Source organism: Diospyros lotus, chromosome 13 (assembly GCF_014633365.1).
Source record: "Diospyros lotus cultivar Yz01 chromosome 13, ASM1463336v1, whole genome shotgun sequence".
Lineage (NCBI taxonomy): Eukaryota > Viridiplantae > Streptophyta > Magnoliopsida > Ericales > Ebenaceae > Diospyros > Diospyros lotus.
This window is the reverse complement of record NC_068350.1, coordinates 17,938,214-17,961,615: the sequence shown is the minus strand read 5'-3', so window position 1 is coordinate 17,961,615 and position 23,402 is coordinate 17,938,214. Positions and strand designations below refer to the sequence as shown.

Sequence of the window (23,402 nt, the reverse complement as noted above, 5' to 3'; positions counted from 1 at the left end):
CACTACAAGATACACACCAAAATAGGATCTGATAGGACTGCCCTGTACACCACCTATCAAAATAGCTCAAGGACCACTAGCCTCTCCCTCATACTTAGCCTTGCCCTTACCTGGAATGAAGATAAGCAAGAGTGAATCACAAGACTCAACAAGCATATAAGAAATGAAAGGCTGATAAGAGTATGGAAGCTAAAGAGTAATCCGCACTCCACGTGCTATAACCATACATCACATGTCCATGAATTGCATGACAGATATACAAAAATGCAGTATAATAAAATATGCACATACTGGTCCTTGGGGCCCACATAAGACACTCGGCACCCAAGTCCCTATTACAAATTTGTCACTGCCCTGAAAGGCAGTATATGAACCTCCTAAGCTGAAGCTCCCTCGGGCCAGCGTTACCGAAACCCAAGAACCCGGTACGCTAATAACGTCCGTAAACCCGGTATGGCATAACCATCCGTAAAATCCAGCACACCAATCCACGTCTGTAAACCCAGCACAACACACCCACATGGTGCCAGTAACCATGCAATGCACAAATATAATGCAGTGGCATAATGAGCATAAACGATTATACAAAGCCCCCATAAGTCGTGCATCAAGCCTTGCTCGCCCATATAGGAAATCACATACAATGCAGTGCTCGTGTAATGCAAAGGCATCCTGAGCACAAACGATGATACATAGCCCCCATAAGCCATGCATCAAGCTCTACTCGCCCCGAAAGGAAGACACATATAATGCAATATGCCCATGGCCAAGCACACAAGCCTCATGGAAACCTCCAAATGTATATCCTATGCCCCAGCAAGCATTAAAATATTAAATACAGTATAATCCCAATAATCTCTAATGTGGGACCCCCAAGCTGAAACCTACCCTATATGTAGCCTTAGCTTCATTCCACAAAGCAATAGGAGAGGAAACTAACTCTCCATTGAAACAAGAACAAGACCCAATTTACTATTCACAACCAAGTTACTATTCACGACATGATTACTGCTTATTGAAACTTATCCTGACTAATCGTGGTTTTAACCGTACAAGGACAAGAACAATTTATCAGCATTTATTGAGGATTAAAAGAAGCAAAATAATAAACAAAATAATAACAGTTACTATTCACAACTCGATACTATTTACGACTCGACACTATTCATAACTCGGCACTGTTCATTGACATGGTTACTGTTCATCGTCTTCTCCAAGTTTCTAGCAACGAGATTTCTTCAAACTATTACACAACCTCTTCCATTTCCAAGCTAACCTCCACCCATTTAATCTCCATGCCTCAACAAAACATAATAGTAAGGGAAATGACCCATTAAATCTCAAGATTGGAAGACTTTAACTCATGCACAACACATCCATTTTTAAGAAAGAAATGAGAAGAAAAGCTTGTGAAATCAGTGAAGGAGAAGAAGAATGAACTTGCATAAGAAAGGAAATGGAATGTATTAGAGTGTGTGTATTAGTGATGTCATTTTAGTATTAGCTTTAGTATGTTAGTTTATTATAAATACAAAACATTGTAATCAGTTTCATTTTGGGTTGAATAATAGTACATCTTCTTCCCCTTAGGGTTTTCTCTCTCAAAATCTAATATGGTATTAGAAAAACCCTAGCTTTTGCTACGCATCCGTCGGCTTCTTTTCGTCGACTTTCTCTTACTCCGTTGGTCTTCCGGCGCTCTATTCGCCTGTGTTTCCTCCTTTGTTTGGAGGTATTCTATGTTTTGTTTCTTTTTGATCGAGACATGTGTTCGTGCTTTGATTGCTGTTCTTCTTTGGATTTTGTTTCTTTTCGCAATATGTCTCATCATGATTTGTTCTTCAATGATCTGTTCTTCCGTTTCTGTTTCTATTTTGCAATCTTGCTATTTTTCTTCTTGCAATCTCTGTTTCTTTGCGTTTAGTTCAATGTTTCTTTATGTCTAGTGTTTTGTTCTTCTTCTTCGTTCCACTCTAAATTTCCTTTGATGTTCTGTTTTTTTTTTTTTTTCAAATCTTGCTTCCTGTTATTTTTTTTTTCCTTTTCTTTCTGATCTGTGTTTCTTCCATCATTTTTTTCCTCCGTCGATTTTGCGATTTTGTCCATCAATTTCAAAGTTCCATTTTTTCTATAATGGTGGTCTCCTTCGATCGACGATCTACAAATCGACTTCCTTGTTCGTCATTTCCAGATCTGCTCAAAATAAGAATAGCTGCTGCTGTCATTTTGCTACTTCAAGATCTGTCGCCATTACCTTCTTGTCAGAGCTATTTGGTTGCTGATGTCCATTCCAACCCATTGTTATCAGTTTCGATTTTCGGCATGTTTATCAGATCTGCTCATTGGCGTGTTTCACTATTCGTGGCTACTGCGGTTCTTGTTGCTGTTGTTTTGTTCTTTGTTTGTTGTTCTTCTTAGTTTGTTTTTGTTGTACTTTTGGTGTACATGTAATATCACGCTGTAGATGTATAGCTTGAGGGGGGAGTATTAGAGTGTGTGTATTAGTGATGTCATTTTAGTATCAGCTTTAGTATGTTAGTTTATTATAAATACAAAACATTGTAATCAGTTTCATTTTGGGTTGAATAATAATACATCTTCTTCCCCCTAGGATTTTCTCTCTCAAAATCTAATAGAATGTGAATGCTTGCAAAGGAGAAGATATACTTGCCTGAACAAGAAAAAACCACTCTAGAAGCAAAGCCAAACCTTCTCTTCTTCTTTCTCTTCTTCTTTCTTTCTTGGCAACTCTCTGAAACTTCTGCAAAAATCCTCCATTCTCTTTATATCTCTCCAAATATATAGGCAAGGCAAGAGACAATGAATAATGGCTAACACGCCCGACCACTCAAAAATCAAGATAATGGTTCTGAAATTCGCTCCCAGAAAACGCATCTATCGGATTTAAGAAGATACCCGAATAGCCCGACCCGGATCCGGATTTGAGAAACTTAAATGAAAAATGGAGGGTTCTAGACAAATTCGACATGCTTTCGAATTTCAGGCATAACTCACTCGTCCGAGCTCCGATTGAGTTGATTCAAAATGTTATGGAAATCCAAGAGACAGATCTACAACTTCTATGTTTTACGTTTTGAGAGAATTGGGCTTAATCACAGTCGAAATTTAGCTTCAAAGAGGAGACAGAATGCTGGAACGCAGCATTTACGAAATTCTGGACAGCTCTGACACATATTAGTAATTTGGCCATAACTCTCTCATATGAGCTCCAATTTGGGTGATTCAAAATGGTATGGAAAGCTAAGAGAAATTTATACAACTTTAATGCTTTGGGTTTTCAGAGATTCGGGATGTATCAGGGTCCAAATAGGGTTGAACTGCAAACATTACACACTAGAAAGGCCATCTGAATCGCACACACACACAATTCGAATCACTCTCTCCCAATTTGGATCACACTCACCAAAACTCACAAAATTTCATCCAATTTAGCCTTGATTCCAATCACTCACTATCCTATTCAAATATCAATTAAATTCATTCCGATACTCTAAACATATGCGCAACACTTAATTAATAAACACCCAAAAATAACATATTAAACATCAAGACTAACCCATTCAACCGCAAGACATGACACAACATTAATTAACTAAATTTGGGTCATTACACGTTCCCTTCGAAATTACTAAAATGTCCCAACCTAACTCTTGTGTCCCCACCATCATTGAATAATTTTGTGAAATACTCCTTCCATCTCTCCTTAATCGCTCCCTCATTCACTAATACATTTTACTTTTCATTTTTTATGCATTTCACTTGGTTTAGATCCATTGTTTTTCTTTTTCTTGCTTTATCTAATTTATATATATCCCTTTCTCCATCTTTAGTATCAAGTTGTTTATATAGATTCTCATATGCTTTTGACATTGCTTCACTAACAGCTATTTTTGTTGCATTTTTTGATTCTTTATAATTTTTTAGATTTTCTTCATTGTTGCACTAATATACAATCTTATAGCAAGTTTTCTTATTTCTAATTTTCAATTGTACCTCTTCATTCCACCACCAAGACTCCTTAAGGTTTGGAGCTCTACCACTTGTCTCTTCAAGGACTACATTTGTTGTGCTTCTCAAGGCAGTAGCCATTTCCCTCCACATTTGGTTTGTCTATCCTTCTCCATTCCAGTATCTTCTACCCCTTAATTTTTCTTTGAAGATTAGTTGTTTCTCCCCTTTTAAATCCCACCACCTAATTTTTGAATTTTGTTTATGTGATTTTTTCTCTTCTAATTTCTTACTTGGACGTCAAGTATCAAAAGTCTATGTTAAGTAGTCAAACACTCCCCCGATATCACCTTACAATCCTTACAACATAACCGATCCTCTTGTCTCATGAGGAAGTAATTTATTTGGCTGCTTGATGTGACATTTTTATATGTGATTTAAGTGTTCGTCCCGTTTTTTGAACCTAGTATTGGTTATGACGAGCCCATATGCCATAGCAAAATCTAGAATAAACTTACGCTCATTATTAATTTCTCTGAATCCATACCTTCCATGTACCTCTCTATGGCCGTTTTCGTCTCTACCCACGTGACCATTTAAGTCACCTCTTATAATCACTTTCTCTCCTCTTGGTATCATTTGTATGAGTCCCTTTAGGTTATCTCAGAATTTTGCTTTTATCTCCTCACCTAATCCTGCTTGTGGTGCATATGTAGTAAAGATATTCATAGTCATTCTTTCTAGACCAACCTTCACCATAATAATCCTATCCCCTATTCTCTTTACATCCACTACCTCATCTACTAAGCTTTTATCCATAATAATCCCCAGTCCATTTTTCGCTTAATCATTTCCTGTGTACCATATTTTATATCCAGTTTCTGATAAAGTTTTTGCGTTTTTCTCTACCCATCTCGTCTCTTGAAGGCACATAATATTAATATTTCTCCTAATCTACCACTTCCATAGCTTTGCCTGTTAATATTCCTATGTTCCATAACCCAATCCTTAATATATGATTTTGGTTTTGGCTTTGACTTTGAATTTGATTTTATTTTTTATTTTGATTTTGAGTTTGGACTAGGTTCTTTACCCACATTCGTCCAATCAAATGCGAGGACCCTTGCTCATTTGTCACTACATCTGGGCGCCGATGCAGTGACCCTAAACACTTAAGTTATATGTAAAATTAGAAAAATGTCAATTTGGCCAAAGTGAAGTTAAATACCTAGGCCATCTAATTACTACTAATGAAGTTGTTGTAGATCTAGAGAAAATCGAGACAATGCTTACTTGGCCCAAGCCCCAAACACTTAAGGTGCTTCGAGGATTTTTGGGATTGACCAGGTCCTACCATAACTTCATACAAAATTATGGTAAGATTGCTAGTCCTCTCACCAGAATGCTCAAGAAAGACTCTTTCAAGTGGAATGAAGTATTGATGGAGGCATTTTCCAAACTCAAGAAAGCCATGACTAGTGCACCAGTTTTGGCTCTACCAGATTTTACAAAAACTTTCATTGTGGAGTGTGATGCTTCAGGGTCAGGAGTTGGAGCAATGCTTATGCAAGGTCGACTTATTGCCTTCTTTAGCCATGCCCTACAAAGTAAACAACCCTTGTTATGCACTTATGAGAAAGAAATGTTGGCTTTGGTTTTATCAGCACAGAAGTGGAGATCCTACTTGCTGGGAAGGAGATTTGTTATGAGAACTAATCATCAAAGTTTGAAGCACATGGGGACTCAAAAAATCACAACCATGGCTCAACAAAGGTGGTTGTACAAGCTAATGGGATTCAATTTCAAGGTGGAATATAAAAGTGGGAGAGAAAATGTGGCTACTGATGTTCTTTCAAGGAAGTATGAGGAGGAAAAGAAGTAACTTTATACAATATTGCAAGCTAAAGAGGCCATTGCGGCAAAAGGTACCTATACTTCACAATCACTTAGTTAAGTTGGCGATAATCAATACATAAACGCATGGATCCATCATTCTTTTTAACAAATAAGACTGGAGCACCCCATGGCGACGCACTATGACGGATAACCTTTTATCAATTAACTCCTGCAACTTAACCATTAACTCATTCAACTCATTTGGAGCCATTCTATAAGGAGTTTTTAAGATAGGTTAGGTGCCCAGCACTAGTTCAATAAAAAACTCCACTTCCCTCTGAGGTGGTAGTCCTGACAGCTCATCTGGGAATACATAAGGAAATTCACACATTACTGGGATCTCAGATGGTTTTACCTTGTTATTCCTAGTGGTAGTCATGAAAGCAAGGTACACCTCACATCCATGACGCACCAATTGTTTAGCTCTCATTACCGATATCATCGGGGTAGAATGCACTAGTTTCACACCCCTATATAAAACAACAGACTACTGAGGTCACTCAAAATAGATTATCTTCCTCCAACAATCAACCTTAACATAATGGTGTGATAACCAATCCATACCAAGAATGAGGTCGAAATCTCGGATATCGAGGGCCACCAAATCAGCTAACATATCCTTACCATGAACCTTAATTTCACAATCCGAAATACATCTCTCCTCACTAATTCTACATCCCTCGGCATGGTTACAATTAAATAGTATGGCAATGCAACCCTATGTGTAGGAATATGACATACAGCCCGCAGTGCAACAAATGAATGAGAAGAACCTGTATCAAAAAACACACTCACACCACTACCAAACAAAGTAAGGATACCTTGGATAGTCTCATGACTCCTCTCCACATCAGCAATTGTCAAGGTGAATACTCAGCCTCGTACACAAAGTCGATTGGTCGGGCTGTCGAACACCGATAGATTAGATGAATAATGATTCGGATTTGCAATAAGGGTGCAACCCAAAGTCGTCTCCCAACGAACCTCAAACGGATTTGTCAAAACAAGACTAAACGGGGGGGGGGGTTGATGAAAAACAGAAAACAAAATAAACAAAAACACAGTAAACCGAGATGCAACCAGTTGCAACCTTTCCTCCCTACCTGGGTATCATTATCCACCATATAACGAACCTATTTATCTTTAATCCCCAGATCTAAAAAAGATGCTTGACAATCATCGAAGACTAAATCGAAACAAATATAAAAATCACAGAAGATCTTCTTAATCAGTATACAAGTTTCAATTTTTTAGCACACAGATCTGAAACCGACATGAACAATCGCCCACTAAGTTTATGTTGTTTCTTGCAAACCAATACCCCAATCGAGCCTATTAGTCAAATCTGCCCAAGCATCATGCATGCATTCATACGATCGCATAAAATACATACACACTTGAGAAGAAGCAAAGAAACAAAACCATAAGATTAAAGATGAAAACAGATATACAAAAACGTCTAAAGATTCAAACCGAATAAGGAGTATGGCATGCAACCGGTTACAAAATCCTTAGTCTTCCATCTTGACAAGAACAATGGAGAAAAGGAAAATTGGCTACTGTTCATGTGAGAAAAGAATAATCCCCCCCTAATGGTCTCTTAATGTGCTTAAATAGAGCTTAGGGAGGAAACCCTAGGTAATCGAAACTTCATAGCTGATTTCGAATAGGATAACGTGCGTTCTGGGCTTCAGCCCCTTCATAGAAATTGTACATCAGGAAGAGTATATGAATTTGGGATTTTTAATCACTTGATTTGGATATCGGACGCCCAAGTTATGGCCTTTTAAAGATTCAGCGTCTGTGCAGCTTTCCTAATTTAACCCAGCTATCTGGTCCCGACTTTGAAGCGATATTTGGAGGCCCAAAAAAACTCAGATTTGGACAAATCATACCATTCCAGAAAGAATAAGAAGTCCTCTACAATATCTCTGAAGACATCATTCACGTTCTGGGATTATAACTTGGCCAAAAATTTGAAAGAATCACAGAAGGTCAAATTTGTCAGCACACTTTTTGCTTCTTTGTCTCCAATCTCCTTGTTTCCTTCTTGCCATCAAAATTCCTTATGACCCAGGAAGCCCAAATCTGTCCAAAATAAAATAAAATAGTGTGAAGCTCAATTCCTATAAAATAAAATAAAACAAAATCAAGATGAATAAAATGACACAACTAACGTGCATAAAGACTAAATATGAGGGCTAAATAATATGAAAATATGCGCTCTATCAAATTCCCCCACACTTAGACTTTTTCACTCCTGGGCAAAACACTAGACACTAACACTCAATAACAAAAGGGATGTGAAGAATGCAAAATGAGAGGCACGGCAAGTTTTATAGGAATTCAACACGCAAAGATCATCTTTCTTACACTTCCCAGACAAACAAGTAGCATGGCAATTTTACTTGGCAAGACGAGTCAAAATAAGCAGACCCTCATAGAATAAGAATATGCTCTCAAGTTCCTCAAATTCTATGCCTCACTCCACTCAATCACAATTCCACTACCAGTTATGCTCATCTTCTAAATCTCCACTCTCAATGCTTTTTGCATGCAAATCAAAAGGACTTTTATTCATGGCTTTGAAAAGGATAGGAAGATAACAATGAAAAGTAAAGTAAACCTTAGGAAGAAAACTTTCAAGACAATCCAAGATCAATGAAGAACTATTAAGCAAGCAGAAAATAGAACTTTTTTTTTTTTTTTGAATGATGGGTGCGTTTTACGCTCCATCCCAACCTTTGTGAGTGCGTTTTACGCTCCATCTCACCTTGGCCTTTGGCCTTTCTATCTATTTTTCTTTTGATTCCAAAGGACTTGCTTAATATGTTGCCATGATCAAGGGATGCAATGAATGTTCTTCAACCTAAAGAAGGGGAAAGATCTTTTTTTTTTTTTTTTTGAAAAATTGCGAGTAAAATGAAAAAATGTCTTAATCATCTTTTCACATGCATGAGCACTGATAGCTTCAATAAATATTCAAAACAAGCTCTGGAGTGATACCCATAATTAGCGAATGCACGCATATCATAAGAAAGAACATGCATGAGCACAAATATCCTCACAAAGACTACCTCAATCAACCCACCAAGCCAAACTCATTTCCAATTTACTTGAAAGCCCAAAAAAATAAGATCGACTTTCTAAACATGCCAAATTCTTTCAAACTCAATTTTCCTCATTTTGTATTTTTTTTTTATTCTAAAACTCCCCCCCCCCCCCCCCCCCACACTCAAACATTACATTGTCCTCAATGTCAGCATGCATCAAGAATCATGTATAGGACAAGTATGAAAAGTAAGAAGAGAGAAACAACTTGGTTTTGTCAATTATAGGCGGCGTTGAGGAGATGCAGCTCCTCCACAGTATGCTCCTGAAAGCTCTTGTAGAATGGCTTAAGTCGCTGCCCGTTCACTGTGAATTGCTTTGCATTGGACTCGTCCTTGATTGCAACTGCACCAAAGGGAAAAACATGAGTAACTATGAAAGGACCAGTCCAACGGGAACGTAACTTACCAGGCATCAACTTGAGACGGGAATTGTATAGCAAAACTTTCTGGCCAACTTCGAATGTCTTCCTCACAATAAGCTTGTCATGCAAAGCCTTGGTCTTCTCCCTGTAGATGCGTGAGTTCTCATATGCGTCCATCCTAATCTCCTCAAGCTCTTGAAGTTGGAGCTTTCTTTGGGCACCTACGTGAGCCAGATCCATGTTGCAGTTCTTCACCGCCCAATATGCTTTATGCTCTATCTCCACTGGTAAGTGGCCTACTTTGCCAAAAACAAGCCAGTATGGGGACATGCCAATGGGAGTCTTGAATGCGGTACGGTAAGCCCATAATGCATCCTCCAATCTCTTGGACCAATCTTTCCTATTGGGCTGGACTGTCTTCTCTAAGATGTGCTTGATCTCTCTGTTGGACACTTCAGCCTGCCCATTGGTCTGTGGATGATATGTTGTCGCCACTCTGTGTATTACCCCATACTTGTGAAGTAAGGTGTCTATCTTTCTATTGCAAAAGTGGGATCCTTGGTCGCTGATGATGGCTCTGGGAATGCCAAACCTGCAAAATATGTGAGAACGAACAAAATCTGCAACCATAGAAGCATCATCAGTCCTGGTGGCTTTAGCTTCCACCCACTTAGAAACATAATCCACAGCTAATAGAATGTACACATAACCAAATGACACAGGAAATGGACCCATGAAGTCAATGCCCCAAACATCAAAGATTTCACAAAACAACAAGGGTTGCTGGGGCATTTCATTCCTAAATGAGATAGTGCCTGTGTGTTGGCAATGTGAACAATGCTTGCAAAACTCCTATGAATCCCTAAAGAGTGATGGCCAATATAATCCAGAATCTAGGACTTTCCTCGCTGTGCGTTGGGGACCGAAATGACCACCACATGCAAGTGTATGACAAAAATTAAGGACAGATGCAAACTCATGGTCAGGGACACATCTCCGAATCACCTGGTCACTGCATATGCGCCATAAATAGGGATCTTCCCACACATAATACCGAGCCACACTCTTAAATTTGTTTAGTTGCTCTTTCTTAAGATATGCAGGTAATTCAGAAACGACTAAATAATTTATCAAATCTGCATACCAGGGCTCAATACCATGAATGTGGTAGAGGAACTCATATGGAAAATCATCTCGAATAGGCTGTGAGCCCATGACTGTGGAATCTAAAGAATGAGGGACCCTACTCAAATGATCAGCTACTAGGTTCTCGGCCCCACTCTTATCTTTTATCTTAACATTGAACTCCTAAAGTAGGAGCATCCACCGTATCAACCTGGGCTTAGCATCGGGCTTCTTCAATAGGTATTTCAAGGCTGCATGGTCAGAAAACACGACAACATTAGAACCCAGAAGATAGGAGCGAAATTTATCTAAAGCAAACACAATAGCTAAAAGCTCCTTCTCTGTCGTGGTGTAGTTTGCTTGAGCAGCATCCAAGGTGCGCGAGGCATAGGCAATGACATGTGACTTCTTCTCCACTCGTTGTGAAAGAACGGCACCAACTGCATAATTGGAAGCATCACACATGAGCTCGAATGGCAAGTCCCAATTGGGTGGCTATATGATGGGTGGGGAAGTCAGGCGTCTCTTCAACTCATCAAATGCCTGCTTGCAATGTTCGTCGAACTGGAAATCCACATCCTTTTGGAGTAGGTTGGAGAAGGGACGGGCAATCTTGCTGAAATCCTGGATAAACCTCCTGTAGAATCCTGCATGTCCAAGAAAAGAACGAATCTCCCGCATAGAGGTGGGGTAAGGCAGAGAAGAAATGATATCGACCTTAGACTTATCAACCTCTATACCCCTCTTGGACACTACATGCCCCAAGACAATCCCCTGCTCTACCATGAAGTGACATTTTTCATAATTCAGCACAAGATTCTTTTCAATGCACCTCTCCAACACTCGACCCAAACTAACTAGGCAGTCATCAAAGGAGGTCCCATACACCGAGAAATCGTCCATGAACACCTCCATGCAATGCTCAAGAAGGTCGGAGAAGATACTTACCATGCACCTCTAAAATGTACCTGGAGCGTTGCAAAGACCAAATGGCATCCTCCTATAGGCAAATGTGCCAAAGGGGCAGGTGAAGGTGGTCTTTTCCTGATCCTTCGGTGCTATGCAAATATGAAAATATCCAGAGAAGCCATCAAGAAAACAATAGTGTGACTTACCTGCCAGCCGCTCCAACATTTGGTCAATAAATGGGAGAGGGAAGTGATCCTTCTTCGTGGCGAGGTTGAGTCTCCTGTAATCAATGCACACTCTCCAACTATTTTGTACTCGCATCGGAACAAGCTCATTCCTCTCATTAGGCACAACTGTGATGCCCGTCTTCTTGGGAACTACCTGCACTGGACTCACCCACTGGCTATCAAAGATAGGATAAATGATACCAACTGAGAGTAGTTTACTTACCTCTTTCTTTACCACATCTAGGATGGTGGGGTTGAGTCTCCTCTGGGGCTGTCTCACAGGTTTAGCTCCTTCCTTTAGATGAATCCTATGCATGCATATGGAAAGGCTAATCCCAGGTATGTCTGCCAATGTCCAGCCGATGGCTCTCTTATGTTGTTTCAAAAGAGCCAATAACTTCTGTTCTTGGTAAGGCTGCAAATTATTTGCAATGATGACCGGCAACTTCTCGCCATCCTCCAAGTAGGCATACTTGAGATGCTCGGGTAGGGGCTTGCGCTCAAGTGTAGGTGGTTGCTGTAATAAAGGGACTAACTTGTTTGGCTCTAACTCAATGGCAGCAAGGTTAGTAGAAATAATATCCTCTATGGGGGAGCCATGAAGATCAGAATGTGCATGCTCATTTTCAACTTCAGAATCATGATTATCTAAAAATGCAGCAATCTCAAAACATGCATCACATGGATCACTCTCATTACTACAATCAGGACAGATGAAGGAATCTGGAAGGTCATGAATAGTGGGGAATGCATCAATCAAATCACAAGACTTAGTGCATGCTTCATCAACCAACAATTGAATCAAGTTAACTTGCAAAGTGGAATGATCTTCAGGGGGACATTTCATGGCATCAAGTATGTTAAAATGAATGGTGCTACCAGCAAATTCCATGGAAAGTGTACCCTCATGCACATTGATGATAGTCCTTGTAGTTTTCAAAAATGGCCTACTTAATATAAGAGGTGCATGCTCATGCAAATTGTCATCTTCCATATTTAAAACATAAAAATCAGCAGGGAAGATACAATCCTTAACCTTAACCAAGACATCCTCCAAGACTCCAGAGGGGTAGGCTGTGCTGCGGTTGGCTAGCTGGACAACCACTCTTGTTAGCTTCAAAGGACCACACTGCAATGAAGCATAGATAGAGTTAGGCATGACATTAATGGATGCACCTAAATCTAGTAAAGCATTGCTAAATTGCATGTCTCCTATAGTACAAGGAATGGAAAACGTCCCTGGATCTTTGCACTTCCTTGGCATGGCAGGTTGTATGAGAGCTGAAACATTCCTCCCAAGGTTGACCTGTTCGTTCCCTCTTAATCTCCTCTTGTGCGTACACAAATCTTTGAGAAATTTTGCATACTTGGGGATTTGTCTGATGGCTTCAAGGAGGGGTATATTGACTTCCACTTTCTGGAATGTCTCCAAAATCTCTTTATCTAATTCAGCCTCTGCTCTTTTCTTGTTTTGTGTTGCTCGATGTGGGAATGGCAAGGGCTGGTTGTTGGAAGACTCTCCTTGTTCTTGATAGCTGGAGTTGGGCTGCTTGGCTTCTTGGATTGAGGAGGGTTGCTACTCATTGCTACCCTCTACATGTTGCTTCATGTTTGATGATGGTGGAGGGGTTGGGATGATCACTTCTTTCCCACTTCGAAGCATGATGGCACTAACATTACCCCTCGGATTGGCAACTAGTTGTGAAGGAAGCTGCCTCAAACCTTGACTCCTTAGCTCATTTATGTTGAAAGCTAGCTGCCCAATTTGTGTCTCCAAATTCTGAATGGTAGTCTCTGTTCTCTGTTGGAATTGGAGTGTGTTGGCTGCTAGCTGCTTGACAAGATCATCCAAGCTAGGTTCCGATTTGGGTGGTGGTTGTGCGGGCTGCATAGTTTGATTTAGCCTGGTTGGGGCATGGTTACTGGAACTTGGACCTTGAGGATGATTGAATCTTTGTGGCTGCTAAAATTGTTGCTGCTAGAAGTCGTGAGTCTAGTATGGATTGTGCTGCTGGAATGGCTGATTTGAAGACCCTCCATATCTGAAATTTGGGTGATCCCTCCATCCAGGATTATATGTGGCTGAGTATGGATCATACTTATGTTGTGGCTGATGATGTTGCTGGAATGGTCTACTAGGAAAGATTCCAGCACATGACTCTGTGTTTTCTTACAGCTGGGGGCATTGGTCAGTGGCATGTGAAGGTAAGGAGCAAATTCCACATACTTGCTGAGGTTGCTTTCTCTCTAATGCCAACTGCCTGACCATGGAAGCCAACTCCTCCAACTTGTTCTCTATTCTTTGCTGGTCATTGGTTGATGCAGCACTAATTTCATTGATGCCTCTTGTAGGAGTGTTCATTCTTGTGCCGAATTGCTGTGCATTTTGGGCCATTTTGGATATCAGCTCCTGGGTAGCAGTTGGGGTCTTTTCAGATAGTGCTCCTCCACTTGCAGCATCCACAAGATATCTGTCCATTAGTATTAATCCTTCATAGAAGTATTGGACTAGAAGCTGGTCGCTTATCTGATGGTGTGGACAGCTGGAACACAATTTCTTAAACCGCTCCCAGTATTTGTGCAATGTTTCTCCACCTTGCTGTCGGATGCCACAAATCTCCTTCCTTATGGCTGCTGTTCTAGAGGCTGGGAAGAATTTTTCCAGAAATACTCTCTTCAACCCATCCCAACTTGTGATGGCGGCAGGTGGCAAGTAGTAGAGCCAATCCTTGGCGGCCCCATCTAAGGAAAATGGGAAGGCCCTCAGCTTGATTTGCTCTTCATCTACATGTTGTGGCCGTATGGTGGAGCAAACAACATGGAACTCTTTCAGGTGTTTATGTGGATCTTCTCCTGCAAGACCATGGAACTTAGGCAACAAATGAATTAGTCCAAACTTAAGTTCGAAGTTGGCATCTAGCTGGGGGTATTGAATGCATAAAGGCTGGTAATGCACATCAGGTGCAGCCAGCTCTCTAATGGTTCTACCATCTAAATGACCACGGTTTCCATTGTTGCCATTATTTCCATTAAGCCCATTATGACCATTACCAGTTCCATTTCCATTGTTTACATTATCAGCCATGTTGATATGTTCTGGAATAGGCTCAGATAGTATATGATAGTCAACAACAGTAGTAGAAGCCTTGAATCTAAGTTCTGCCCTTTGCTTTCTAAGGGTTAATTCAATCTCAAGATCCAAATCAATTAATTTTCCCTTAGAGGACCTGGTCATGCACTAAAGATTAGCACAAAAACAGCACACAAAATGGCCTATGCATACCAAAAACTCAAAAACACAAAAACACAAAACGTATCAATCAAGAAGCCCTTAGATGATTTTTTTTTATGCAGTTTTTCACAAAATTTCAACACAAAAACATTGAGGGACCTAAAAACACTAAAAACCACACAAAATTAGCCACCAAAAAACACAAAATGGTCCTAAAAGTGGTCTAAATGTTGGAATTTGGCCAAAAAACGCCCTCCTCATCGTGAAGAAGTGACTATTTATCTTCACACCCCCATTCCTTTGGACACCAAGTTTCGGCCCAAACCGAGATAGTCACTTTGGGTGCTGGTAGTGTGCAAACGAATTAGGAAATGCCACTATTTTAATGCAAAAACCACTCAAAAGGCAAGGAAAATAAAAACGAAACACACACAAATAAAAAAAAATAAAGAAAAGAAAAGTGAAAGAAAGAACCAATTTTCCTTAGGTGATCACTTAAAAAGAAACCAGAAAAAGAAAAAAAAAATGAAAGTTAGTAATATTAGAAGAAAATCAGTGAAGGAAAAAAGGAAAAGGGTTAGAAATTAGTATCCTGTTATAACAGAAACAGTTTTGACGGTTCCCCGACAACGGCGCCAAAATCTGGTCGGGCTATCGAACACCGATAGATTAGATGAATAATGATTCGGATTTGCAATAAGGGTGCAACCCAAAGTCGTCTCCCAACGAACCTCAAACAGATCTGTCAAAACAAGACTAAACGGGGGGTTTTTTTTTATGAAAAACAGAAAACAAAATAAACAAGAACACAGTAAACCGAGATGCAACCAGTTGCAACCTTTCCTCCCTACCCGGGTATCATCATCCACCATATAACGAACCTATTTATCTTTAATCCCCAGATCTAAAAAAGATGCTTGACAATCGCCGAAGACTAAATCGAAACAAATATAAAAATCACAAAAGATCTTCTTAATCAGTATACAAGTTTCAATTTTTTAGCACACAGATCTGAAACCGACATGAACAATCGCCCACTAAGTTTATGTTGTTTCTTGCAAACCAATACCCCAATCGAGCCTATTAGTCAAATCTACCCAAACATCATGCATGCATTCATACGATCGCATAAAATACATACACACTTGAGAAGAAGCAAAGAAACAAAACCATAAGATTAAAGATGAAAACAGATATACAAAAACGTCCAAAGATTCAAACCGGATAAGGAGTATGGCATGCAACCGGTTACAAAATCCTTAGCCTTTCATCTTGACAAGAACAATGGAGAAAAGGAAAATTGGCTACTGTTCACGTGAGAAAAGAATAATCTCCCCCTAATGGTCTCTTAATGTGCTTAAATAGAGCTTAGGGAGGAAACCCTAGGTAACTGAAACTTCACAGCTGATTTCGAATAGGATAACGTGCGTTCTGGGCTTCGGCCCCTTCATAGAAATTGTATATTAGGAAGATTATATGAATTTTGGATTTTTAATCACTTGATTTGGATATCGGACGTCCAAGTTATGGCCTTTTAAAGATTCAGTGTCTGTGCAACTTTCCTAATTTAACCCAGCTATCTGGTCCCGACTTTGAAGAGATGTTTGGAGGCCCAAACGAACTCGGATTTGGACAAAACATACTATTCCAGAAAGCCTAAGAAGTCCTCTACAATATCTCTGAAGACATCATTCACGTTCTGGGATTATAACTTGGCCAAAAATTTGAAAGAATCACAGAAGGTCAAATATGTCAGCACACTTTTGCTTCTTTGTCTCCAATCTCCTTGTTTCCCTTCTTGCCATCAAAATTCCTTATGACCCAGGAAGCCCAAATCTGTCCAAAATAAAATAAAATAGTGTGAAGCTCAATTCCTATAAAATAAAATAAAATAAAATCAAGATGAATAAAATGACACAACTAACGTGCAAAAAGACTAAATATGAGGGCTAAATAATATGAAAATATGTGCTCTATCATCGATCTATAGAAACTGACCTCTAAATAGACAGTGTCGCTATCTATGGGGCTTTCCTTTACATGACCCCTACTGGTTGTTGGGCAGGTCTCTGGCCCCGAGCTCTGATCTCTAAACTGTGGCGGTTGTGTGCAGGTATTAGCTCTATGCCTTCTCCTTCCACATCTGTAGCATATAATGTTCAGAGCAACAACCATCCTCTGTCACTAAGGACAGTCTCTCTGTATATGTCCCTCTTGTCCACATAAGTAACACGCTCCTGAAGTCCCATGAGACGGTCCTTAGTGCTACCTCCTACACACACCATATACTGCGAGTCCTGCTACATACTGTGACGAACTGGATTCCCATCTCCTATTTATGTCGCCACTGCATCCCTACTATGTGCTTACAGCTCCCTTCTGACTGGTTTAACTACTTTTCAACTCATTTCTATTATGCTCTATAGCATAAGCCCTCTGTGCCATAACAGAATAATCAGTAATTTGTGCACCTACTAATGCATGCCAGATCTCTAAGCATAAGCCTCTCTGGAACTTGGCAGCTTTCTTGGCCTCGGTGGAAACCAGGTCCAAGGCAAATCAAGCCAAAGATATGAACTCGAACTCGTACTGCGCCACTGTCTTGCTCCCTCGCTACAACTCTATGCACTCATAAATCTTCTGCTTCTTCACCCAATCAGGAAAGAAGTGGCCATTAAAGGCTTCCTGAAATTCTGTTCATATGGGTTCCTTATGATTGTATCGTTGTCTTACTATCTCCCACCATCATTCTGCATTGCCTCTCAACAAGAAAGAGGCCAACCGTACCCTCTGGGTATGGTACAAAGAAATTTACGTGGTTCGGCTTATAACATCGCCTACATCCACGGGAATATAGGGGGCATATTCTTTTATTCAAATTCCACTCTATTCCAAGAGACATGAGGACCACAGAAATGGGTCCTCCATTTTTCAAATTCCACTCTCACCACATGGTCAACAAATTTTTTATGCCATGTATAAAAACCCTCAAACCCAATATATTTTACACCTCATACGGTCATACCACCCATTCCCTCATATAAACTATGCCCTATAGTATTGTTAAATAAGATTATTTTCTTATAAGAAGACAAAAAAAAATCCAGTCTGCATTCCCTAAACCTTGAGAAACAATAAAATAATAGAATAAAGTAACAAGAAGGGTATATGCCTAACATCACAATACAGAAAAATGAAGCATACCTTACTTCCACAACATGATTTTACGGAATTTAGGTCTAACTTGCAATAAAATTCTTGGTACGAGCCTTATTTTTTTATATATATATTTATTTTTGTTTGAATTTGCCCAGCTATTTGAATAAGTCTAGCCTTGTTTGTAGGGTGGTTAAAACCAACTTGTGAACGTTGGGTATATGTATTCCTATTCTTAGGGAAATTAGTTGTAATTTTCTACTATTTATTCTGTAATGAAATAAATACAAAGGTATCTTGTCTTCTATATTTCGATTCCTATCAGATATTGAAGGTTCTTGCTCTCTCGAACAAGCTTGATAATCCTTAATTCTCAGTTTTTCTCAAAAACAGGTAGAGGGAAAACTAATCCCTTATGCATATCTATACCAAAGTGGTATCAAAGCCTGGGAATGGGGCATAGTGTGGAATAATTGGAGATAGTTATGGGCACAATGACAGGTTAGGAGGAGATCTTGTGAAAATTGTCAGAAGTAGTCAATAAACTCACTAATCGAGTGGAGCAAATTGCCATTCAGACCATCGAGCTTCCTATGAACTCTTCTGCCAAAATGTAAACTCTAAGCAGACTTGGAGACTCAATAATAGCTCATCGCACACCAGTTGTTCGTTCAAATGCTTCTGAGAGTTCAATATCAGGTTCTTATGTTCCAAAGACCGTCAAGATTGATTTTCCTCGGTATGAAGGAAAAGGAGATCCAACCATTTGGTTGTGCAAGCCAAAGTAATTCTTTAAACTACATGGAATCCCCGTTCAAGATCGAGTTGCACTAGCTTCATTTCATTTGGACGGTGATGCACACCTATGGTACCAACTACTGAAGCAAGAACTGGATACGATCATATGGCAAGAATACAAAGACAAATTAAATGCAAGGTATAGGCCAAATCAGTTCTTGGACTTCTTTACTGAACTTATTTATTCTGAACTAACTCGTTTACAACATATAAGTTTAGTATAAGACTACCAAGATAAATTTGAGAAACTATTAGCTAAGGCGCGACCAATGGAGCAATCTCAACAAGTAAGTTGTTTCGTAGAAAGCCTTCAAGAACCCCTTCGAATTGATGTTAGAGCCAACAAGCCAACCACTTTGTCCTTAGCAATTGGGTTGGCAAGGTTATTTGAAGCCAAACATTTTAGATAACACAAGAACATGCAAACTGCTCTTCGTATTACACCAGCACCGCTGATGCAAAATCTAAGAACAATTCCCATTGAGAGAATGACCACCGATGAGTTAAACGAAAGGCATCACAAAGGTTTGCGTTTCAAACGCAACGATAAGTTTGGCCTTAGGCATGTGTCTAAGAAGTTTTTCTTAATCCAAGCCCCGTTAGAAGACAATTATAAAGATATTGAGATGGAAGAAGATGGGTTATTTGATGGGAAAATTCCTGATAGGCTAGAGATTTCACTCCATGCGATTGTTGGATTTTAAAATCCCAAAACCATAAGAGTTAGAGGTTGTCTTTCTTACAAACCAATTATAGTGTTGATCCATTCAAGAAGCACTCACAACTTCATCAATGAACAACTAGCAAAGAAAGTTGGCCTTCAACCCTACTCATGTGGAAATCTGAAGGTAATGGCGACTTCTGGAGAAAGATTATCAAGCCTGGATAAGTGCAAAAACCTTCAATTAATTTTGCAAGGCCATCCCATTCAGGCTGATTTTTATTTATTGCCATTGGAAGGTTGTGATGTTTTAGGAGCATAATGCACACTTTGAAAAATTGAATGGGATTTCTCTAAATTATTAATGAAGTTTGAATTATATGATAAGATCATTAGATTATGTGGATTGAAAAGTAGTTATGACATGATGGTTAGTGACCAAGAAATTCACAAGCTAATACTAATGAAAGGAATTTTGCTCGAATTGGTACCAGTGGAAAAGAAAGGCCAAGTCCACAAAGAACTTCATCCACAAGTATAACAGATTTTGCAAAAAATTTAGCAGGGTGCTTGCTGAACCAACAAGGTTACCTCCCAAGTGATCATGTGACCACAAAATACCAATAGAACCTAGGTATGGACCAATTTCAAGGAAGCCATATCGTTATCCTTACTTCTAAAAGGCTAAAATTGAGAAAATGGTTTTGAAGATGCTTTCCATGGGCATAGTTTGACATAGCAACAATCCTTATTATTTGCCAGTTATATTGGTAAAGAAACAAGACAATTTGTGGAAGATGTGTGTTGATTACCGAGCTTTAAATTAGATTACCATCAAAGTTATGTATTCGATCCCTATAATTGATGAGCTCTTAGATGAATTACATGGGGCACAAGTATTTTCCAAGCTCGACTTATGCTTGGGGTATCACCAAATCTGAATAAATTCGAAAAATATGGAAAAAACAGCATTCAAACTCACACTTAATTTTTTTCTTATTTTCAAGCAAAGTAAAGAAGAAATTAAAAAATAAACATTTCATTTTCATGGTAGGCCAAAATCAAGAATCCAATAACATATCAATGCATAATTTGTAACACCCTGTCTGGCCAGGCGTGTCACTATAAGGGTATTCCCGGGATTTCTTTTTTTTTTTTTCTCTTCCAGTTTAACACGCGCGGTATATCAAGAACAATCTTCACATGCAGATACAAAACCCCGCGAACCCCAGCCTTGCCCGTTTAACTATCAAGATCAATAATCTTAAACTAAACGAGTCTTAATACAACGCAGCGGATACATTAATACCAAAACACCATAGTTCTTACTTTGTATTTCCATAGCAAAATACGTAATACAGATCAAATGGTAAAATTGCTATTATACAACTATTCATTTACAACCTAAAATGCATATTAAAGCCTCCAAGCGTTACAACGACTTAACAAACTAAGCACCATTGGCCCTCAACCGGCCATATCCTTGCCCTCGCAGCAGTCCCTGGCTGGAACATTAAACGTTCCAGGGGCATAGCCCAGGTTAGATGATAAAACATCTAAGTGATGGTATTGAGACAGATTATACAATGCATGAGAAACACACGAACATGGCATATTCAGACAAGCGGCAACATGCAAAACACGTCTAACCTGAGAAACTCCCCTGACATACTTAATCCCTCGAATGCCCCACCGTAACACCCGTTCACCTGGTCTAATGTTAATCCCTCGAGTGCACCGTCGTGACACCTGTTCACCTGGTTTAACATTGTTCCCTCGAGTGCCCCAGTGTGACACCCATTCACCTGGATTAACATTGTCTCTTTCTCAAGTAGACCCCAACCCGTCCAACACAGAAAACAACATTGACACGAATATCAATACCCCGATGATATGAAAATCACACGCCATGCACCGACTCTTTTGTAAGTAAAAACAGTTGATGTAATATATCACATGTACAATATGCAAATGATGACATAAATACATAAATGAAATGCTTTTGCAGTACAACCCAAGTTCCGGAGGGTAAAATCGCTCACTAAAACTGGTCCCATTTGCGTGTAACCTAAGTTCGGGAGGGTAACACTGCCCACCTGAACCCACTACACACCTTCCAACATGTTTTCAAGATAAGGTAAAGATAGAATCAGACCACTCACCTCGAATGTATTCAGATCACCTCGATCCTCGTGTAACGCCTCGGTTTGCGTGCCAAATCCCAAATGCTTGAACTTATACTCAACCTCGAGCCACAATACTTCCTAAACACCATATTTAATTAAAAAAGCATTAAAATCCATTTTTCTCAATTTTCCATAATTTTCTCTATTTTCTCCCAATTTTCTCCTCGATAATTCCAAAATAATTATTTCTTCAACTATTTTTCGAAATATTTCAACACAATAAATCCTAAAATAATTAATTAAAAATACTGGAAGACGAAATACCCAAAATGCCCATTTCACGTGCCCTCACGCGCCTGGCGCGTGGGTATGTGTGGAGGCTGGCGCGTGACTGCACGCGCCACCTTCTTCCTCGTTGAACCAATCTCCGGCAGTCACTCCGATGGCCGAAATAAGGGCACCCCCTTGAAGCCCTTTGCAAGTCGATCACAACGGCACTAATTTCAAGCTGAAAGGCCACCGAAAAGTGGCCCAAACGGCCAGTTGCAGGTGGCTCGCGACGGTCCGCCTAGGGTTTTCCGACCGTGCTTCGAATGGCCATTAAACGCACACTATTACTTCCCAAATTCTCCAGAAACGATGCCCATACCCTAAGGAGCAAAAGCCCTCTATCCTTTGCCTTCGATTCTTTCCCAAAATCGATCAATTCGACGCTAAAATTCTTCAAGTTTCGACCGCCTTTTTATAGCCAAAACCCAGCCATTTTCCGACCAATCGCCGGCCAAGCTTGGTCCCCAAGCTTCCTACTGCCAGTTGCAACCTCCCCCAGTCATCCCTCGGTCGTCCCATCGCCGGAAACGGTGGCCATGTGCGTGGCAGTGCGGCGGTCGAATTCTCCCTTGTGTTCACACTATGAATTTTCATTTTATTGCACTTTCACCCCTGTTTTCTTCAAATAACAATTCTGCCCTTTTCACAACACCCCTGATAAATCCAAATATATCACTAAGTTTCACAAGTTTAGTACATCTCATTTGACCCTCGAAACTCCTGAAAAATTACCGTTTTGACCTCTCTCGGGTAAAATTAAAAAACTGCGCTTAGGCCCTGCTGGTCAAATTGACCCTAAATCCATTTGATTCAACCCGAAATCGCTTAAGGGTTGTTCTACATGTTAAATACTAGTCCTTGACGTGCTCCGTTGATCTTCTGGACGTTTCCTACGTCGATTCGGTTTTCTCAGCCCGATCGACAGCTGTACCGAAAACTGTTCCCGATCCCACTTCTTTCATCACTAAAAATCATAATTCGAATCACTTGTAGATACTGTACAATTTTCTTTAGCTATCTAAGGTCTGGGTTACTCCCTCTGACTGATTTAATCATCTAAAACTGCGTTAGTGTGTCATATAGCCTTATTCTTTCGATAATTCTAGTTATACCCTTCATTAAATATCATTTATACTCTTAATAATTTCTCGGGTATTACATAATTAATCACAAAATTGGTTACCCTTGATATTATCATATCAACTCTAAATCCAAAAGCATTAATTGAAAGAATTAATCATACAAAATTCTCATTTTTTATGCCATACATCAAAATTAATTCATGAAACCTTACAACTAACACAATTGAATCATGCAATAGTTTTCTTACAATTACTTCTCTCCACTACTACAAACATAAAGAGTAACAGGGATAATGATTTTTTTTTTTTTTAAATCACTCATTTCTAAGCATTACTTGGTTTTTGACACGAATGTCGACATTTTGTGATGAAGACACTAGGTTGCTCCCTTAAATAATTGCTTAGAATGCATTTGC

At 39.6% G+C, this 23,402-nt stretch overlaps 1 non-coding gene across 1 annotated transcript; it reads left to right on the top strand.

The window, feature by feature from the left end:
- Positions 1–14,126: 14,126 nt before the first annotated feature.
- LOC127789395 (small nucleolar RNA R71) lies at positions 14,127–14,233 on the top strand. The gene has a single exon (XR_008020570.1). It is a non-coding gene; the product is annotated as a small nucleolar RNA R71 (small nucleolar RNA).
- Positions 14,234–23,402: the final 9,169 nt, after the last annotated feature.